At 38.8% G+C, this 6,994-nt stretch overlaps 1 pseudogene; it reads right to left on the reverse strand.

The window, feature by feature from the left end:
• Nucleotides 1-399: 399 nt before the first annotated feature.
• Nucleotides 400-2,328, reverse strand: LOC101590343 (annotated as a pseudogene).
• Nucleotides 2,329-6,994: the final 4,666 nt, after the last annotated feature.

Consider the following 6,994-nt stretch of genomic DNA (forward strand, 5'->3'; position numbering starts at 1 on the left):
CAAAAACAAAAAAAAAGAACAGCTACACACAATAGCTACTCAAGGAGGGCGGTCCAGGTCCTGCTGTCCCTGTCCCTGGTCCTGCACAGCACGGATGGCACCAGCAACTCCAAGGACCACTGCTACCTTCAGCCCTCAACCCCAGGGGACCCATAGCCCAGCTCTATATTTTGTCAAATGCTTAACAACATTCAAAGCAAAAGTGTTTGCCTGCAATTTTAAGCCCAAAATGTCTCAAAGATTAAACAGCTATCCACACTTAAAATACATAGACAAATAATGTAATCAGGACTTCTGCAAAGTAGATTTTTACAAAACAGCTTCACTACAAGAAATACATCTTTTATTCTAGCACAAAACTGTGGAAATATACAGAAGTATACATTTAAGAAAAAAACATTATTTCAAGATACTGAGTGGGAAGGCAGAAACTATCTTCTGGTTTACTGATAAAATACTGAAGAGAACTTCAATTTGCGAGCAGAAATTTGCACTCTGTTCTTTTGCTTCTAAAAACAAGGATGAAACAGCTGTTCCTCTTTCCAAATTCTGTTTAATTTCAGCCGTATTCTTTCCATAGAACCTTTCAGCTTTCTTGTGGAACTTGGCATTTCTTTCACTGATGTAGTCAACGTCCGCATCATCCTGATAAGGATGCCTTCGGCTATATTTGTCTCGTTTTTTAATTTATTTTTCCAGATCTCCGACCAGCCTATCAATTTCCTCTGTGGAAGGCACATGCGTCCCGTGAAGAAGACTGTCGGATGTTGGGGAAAATTCTCCATGTTTTTCTGAGTCTCTCAGAGGTTTCCCTGTCACGTCTGATCTGCTTGGTCAGCCGGTGATCCTGATGTAGCTGGGCAGCCGCATAAGCCAAAAAGCCAAGATCAGGGCTTTTTTTTTCTCTTCTCCCTCCTCTTCCAGCTTTCTCTTCCGCACTGATCTCCAGCAACTTCATGTTCCCGCCCTCTTCGCTTTAGGCTGCACGCTCTTTTTTCCTTTCTTCTTCCTGTAGTTCCCATTCCAAACAAGTTTTTTTTTTTTTTTTTTTTCTTCCCAATTTGCAGGTAACTTAAGTCTTTTATCTTCTTCCACAACTTCCTGGTGATTTAATTTACCAGCTTCACTCTGCTTCAGACGCGGCTCCCAGACTTTTGAAGTCTCTGTTCGCGCTTCTGAGCCGCCCGTTCCTCGCCGACCTGCAGGACCCCTCCTCTGCGATGTCACCCGAAGCCGGCTCAACTTCGGTCACAGCTGGCGGCATCACACCTCCCTCTTGATCTGAAATTTTCAATCCCTAAAATTCGGACTTTGCGCCCGATGTGGTGGCACATGCCTGTAATCCCAGCACTTTGGAGGTTGAGGCAGGAGGATGGCTGTAACTTCAAGGTCGGCTTGGGCTACATAGTGAGTCCAAGGCCAGCCTAAATTAGAGTGAGATACTATCTCAAAAAAAACAAAACAAAACAAAAAACAAACAAACAAACAAAAAACACGAAAATACTAAATAAATAAATAAATAAAATAAAATCCATACTTTGAAACCAAGATAAACCTGTATCCAACTTTACAAAAAGAGGAAAGAAAAGACTCAAATTCAATTAGTTAGGAAGGAAAAGGGTGAAATCACAATGGATATGGTAGAAATCCAGATTATCAATACCTACTTCAAGAACCTGTATGCTATTAAGATGGAATGCACAAAAGAAATGCACAGATTCCTGAATATATATAAGTTACCAAAACTGAATCTAGAGGACATAAATAGTCTAAATAACACAATATCAGTCTGTGAAATTGAAAAGATAATAAAAAACATATAAATGAAACAAAGCCCAGGCCCTAATGGATCCACTGGTGAATTCTACAAGAAATTTAAAGAAGACTTAATTCTACTAATTCTACTAATGCTGAAACTCTTTAATGAAGTTGAAAGGGAACAATATGCCAGAATCATTCCTGGAAGCAAGCATTACTCTGATACCTAAATCAGGCAGACCCAAGCAGAAGATAAAACTACAGACCAATTTCTGTAATGAACATAAATGGAAAAATCTTTAAAAGATACTGGCAAACAGAATACAGCAAATCATCAAAGAGGTTATACACCATGAAAAGTATGATTCATCCCAGGGATGTAGGGATGGTTCAAGCAAATCAATGTATGTAATACACTATATTGACAGAGCCATTGACAAAAATCACATCTTAATAGATGTGGAAAAAGCATTTGAAAAAGTCCACCAGTCATTCATGATAAACAAACAAACAAACAAAACTACAGACAATTGGAATAGAGGGTCTTTACCTCAACCTGATGAAAGCCATCTATGGCAAAGCAACACCCAACACCACGCTAAATGGTAAAAAATTGAAAGCTTTCACTCTAAAATCAAGAACAAGACCAGGATATTCACTATCACTACTTCTATTCAATATAGTTTTGGAAACATTAGCTAGACAAATTAGGCAAGAGAAAGAAATAAAATGAATAAGGATAGGAAAAGAAATTACATTATCATTTTTGCAGATTACATTATATTCCACATAGAAGACCTCAAAAACCTTACCAAAAGACTTCCAGATTTATTAAACATTCAGTAGTTGAGGGAACTAAAAATTCTAATGAAAGTATAGGCAGCAGAAGTGACCAATGGGAGGGCAAAGCAGCAGAATTAGAAGACAGGGCTGTTGTCACTGATCAACTAATGAGATCGAACTTTGAAACAAACTTCCAACAGCTCCTGGATGACACAAAGAGATTAACCTGAGAATAACTGGAATTAGTGGAAAATCAGAAGGCAACATAAATGGCATAAAAGCCTGTTTACTGAAATATTAGCAGAAAATGTTTTCAATAAAGACATTTAACATACAGATAATTAGGGCATATAGAACCCCAGTGGATAACTGAGGCACATAGAATACACACACACACACACACACACACACACACACACACACACACCCCAGAAACAAAGAAAACCAAAGCCAAAATAAAAATCTCCATCAGCATCAATATTTTTTCCCCCAACAACATTATTTTCCTACTTCATGCTCTCTACCACTGGGTGGGGGCAGAAGCAGAGCCAGAGGAGGAAGTTAGAGTAATCAGGTGGATGCGGCAGGGACTCTGTCACTGCTCACCAAATTGCCATGGAGGATCTATGGGATCCATTTCTGAAATATATCTCAAATCAGCTCCTTCTCTGTGCATCCACCCCAATGGCAGCAGTTCAAGAACTTAGTGCTTTGCAGCCAGCAGGCAGGCTCACTGTTCTGTGGTCACCAGCAGTCCAATACATCCAGCCAGAGCTTCCTTTTGGAGTCACTCCTGTCCTGAAAAGCTCCACTGGCTTCTTCTTGTGCAGGCTGACCTGGCTGTCCCAAGCTCTCTCTCTGCCTTGGCTCCAGTCATAGCCCTGTCACACTCTTTCCTGTTAATATGCTTTTATAAATGCTCTCTCCTTTGAAGTTCCCACCTTTGCTTGACAGGAGTTCTCCAAGCCCAGTCCACACATGTCCTCTTGGAGCTCTGGCCATTTTCTTGCTCAGAGCCTGCTGGCCTCTTGTGGATATCTTTTGATAGCGATGTGCCTGTAGCCTCCACTAGTTGATGAGTTCTTTTGGGACTCTTATTCATAACTGTGTTCTTAAAGCCCATAAAGCTTGGTAAGAAGTTGATGCTCAGAAATATCTGCTGAATGAGTAAATGAGGGAAAGAAGGTATCTGCAGCTCATCTTCTCTAATGACAGCCAAGGGCAAGGGAGATCTCTGGTGCCACCAAGAAAAATATGTATCTAAACTGTTCCTGGATGAGGCCAGCTACCAGCTCATATTTGTCTCTAGTTGGTTAAAGGAAAATAAAGCAGCAAGGGGGCAGGTGGGGTGAGACACTGTGTTTTCTGTGCTGAGCATTGGCATGAGGCTCAAGGAGAGCCCTTGTGGCAAGGACTCCCCAGCCTGGGAAACCTCAGGAACTTGCCTGCACACAGATGAGGTCATTTGGCTGTGCACCTGTAAAAATGAAAGACGGGGTTAACCACAGCTTGTTTCTCCACCTCTTCTTTCCCAGCTCCACCTAAGCAATGGTGCTGATGGGCTATTCCCAAAACACTTGCCTCAAGGTGGGTGATGGTGTTTGATTAGTAAAACTCCAGAAACCAGGCCTGACATTGGCAATAAACTTCTGGTGGTGGTTCTCAAACTTGATTTGTGATCATCTGGGAGCTTCTGAATGCCTAAGGTGCCTCAGTTATCCCCAAAGATTTTGATTTAATTGGTCTGGGTAGGAACTAAACTGGTGTTGTTTAGAAAGCTTTAAAGTTGGTTCTGATTTCAAGTCAGTCTAAGAATCACTATTCCTACTAAATGTGGTTCTATCTCACTCAAAAGAAAGCAGCAGAGCTGCAGGTGGGATGAACACTGACTCCTCAGATAGCCCACACATAGCTCCACCCAATGCCTGAGGATTTGCTGCAGCTTAGATCTTGAATGTCTCTCAAAGTCCCATCTTTTGAAGTCCTAATTGATTGTAAGCCTTTGGTCCTATTAGGAATAGAACTTTTAGGAGGTAGGGCCTAGTAGAAGAAACTTAAGTCATCAGGGACATTCTGTTGAAGGGGATACTGGGACCCCACAGCCTACTCTTCCTTTGCCTTTGCTTCCTAGTTGCCACAGGTGAGGAGTTTCTTCTACCATATGTTTTTGTGTTGCCTTGCCAAAATAAATTTTTCCTTTTAAAAAGTTGATTGTTAACAGGTATTTTGTTTTGTAATGGGAAGCTGGCTAATGTAATGGATTTATTAAACAAAATGGTCATTGAGCTTAAAGAAGACACTGATAAAGCTAGCTAAGCAAAACAAAATGATACAAAACATGAACGACTAGTTTAGCAAGGAATTAGAGTCCGTGAATGGGTGCCAATCAGAAATCCAAGAGATAAAAATTCTATTGAAAATATGGGCAGCAGAAGTGACCAATGTGAGGATAGGGTGTCACATTATATTAAGAATGATGCAGGTGACCATATACACAGTGATACACACACACAAAAAGAAATCGGGGAAAATGGATTCAACAACTCCTAGATGTGTATAGAAGACTAATTTAAGAGTAATTGGAATTAGTGAAAAATCAGAAGATGATACAAATGGCACAAGAAACCCTGTTTACAGGATAATAGCAAAAAACTTTTCAAGTATGAGAAGAGATTTAACATATAGATAAGTGAGGCATATATATAAGTGAGGCATATAGATCTCCAAGTAACCACGATCAGAAAATATTCTATAAACACATCGTAGCCCAAATCCCATAAGTTGAACACAGGGACAGAATGGTTTTTGTTTGTTTTTTGTTATTTGCTTTTTGTTGAGACGTGGTCTTGCTCTGTACTCCAGGCTAGCCTTGAACTCACCATGTAGCCCAGGATGGCCTTAAACTTAAGGTGACCCTCATGTACAGTAATACTTAAACTCATGAATACTTCCATTGTAAACAATTCAGTTTTCAAACAAAAAGGTTCAACAAAATTTTGCTTCTGTACACAAACTCCACATTTGGTGACAAAAACAATGATAGCTATCTTCCCAACACAAACACAAATGTGGCCATCTTCCCCCAAATCATAAAACAATTACAGTAAGTTTGAGAAGCAGGTACTCCTGTATATGAGTCTTTTGCTATAATTGGCTAAGGGCTTTTTGTCTATTTTGTTTATTCTTTTAAATAACAAGCTCTTATATTCATTGGTTCTTTATATTATTGTGTCTCAATTCTATTCATTTCTATTCTGATTATTTACAATTTTTTCCTGGTCATTTCCTTTAAAGTTTTTTTCCAACTTGCTTTGGAGTTGGGTTGTTCTTGTTTTTCTAGGAACTTGAGATGCATCCTTAGGTTATTTATCTGGGCTTGTTTTGTTTTTCTGATGTGGGCATTTACACCTATAAACTTCCCTGTTAGGAGTAGTTTCATTGTGTTAAATGGGTTATGATACGTTTTATTGGTGTTATCATTTGATTATAATTTCTTCCTTGATTTCTTCTATGACTCATTGATTATTTACAAGTATGTTGATTAATTCTCATGTGTTTGCACAATTTCTGTGGTTTCTTTTGCCATTGATTTGTAATTTTATTGCACTGAAAATATGTATGAGATTATTTAAATTATTTTATAAATTCAGTGAATGGGATACAAAATAAAAAATCAATTCCATTTGTATATAGCAATAATGAATCCACTGAGAAAAAATTAGGAAAATAATATCCTTTATAATGGCATTACAACTAGCTAGAAGTTAACCTAACAAAGAAAGTGAAAGACCTGGAGGTCTTTCACAAAAGTAGCAGTACTCTGAAAAAGGAAATTCAGGAAGGCATCACAAAATCAAAAGATATCTCTTGTTTCCAGGTAGACAGAACCAATATTGTCAAAGTGGCCACATTTCCAAAACTAATACTTGGATTCAATGCAACTCCAATCAAAATACCATGACCATTCATCACAGAATTAGAAAAACCAATCTGAAAATTCATATAGAACCAGAAGTGACCCAGAATAGCAAAAGCAATCCTGGGCAACAAGAGGAAAGCAGGAGGCTTTACAATCCTGGATTTCAAGTTATATTACAAAGCTACAGTGATAAAAACAACATTGCATTAGCACAAAAACAGACATTTGGATCAAGGAACAGAATAGAAGATACAGAAATAACCCTAGGCACATTCATTCATCTGACAAAGGGACCAAAAACACATGCTGGAGAAAAGATAGCCTCTTTGGGCTGGAAACACTGGTTAGCTACATGCAGAAAATTGAATCTAGACTCACATCTCTCATCATATATTAAAAAGAAATCAAAGACTTAAATATAAAACAGAAACACTCTGCTGGGAGATAACATAGGTAAAACTCTTTTTTTTTTTTTTTTTTTTTTCAGAACTGGGGATTGAACTCAGGCCCTTGCGCTTGCCAGGGAAGCACTTA

This window comes from Octodon degus, unplaced genomic scaffold, assembly GCF_000260255.1.
Source record: "Octodon degus isolate 3935 unplaced genomic scaffold, OctDeg1.0 scaffold00058, whole genome shotgun sequence".
Classification (NCBI taxonomy): domain Eukaryota; kingdom Metazoa; phylum Chordata; class Mammalia; order Rodentia; family Octodontidae; genus Octodon; species Octodon degus.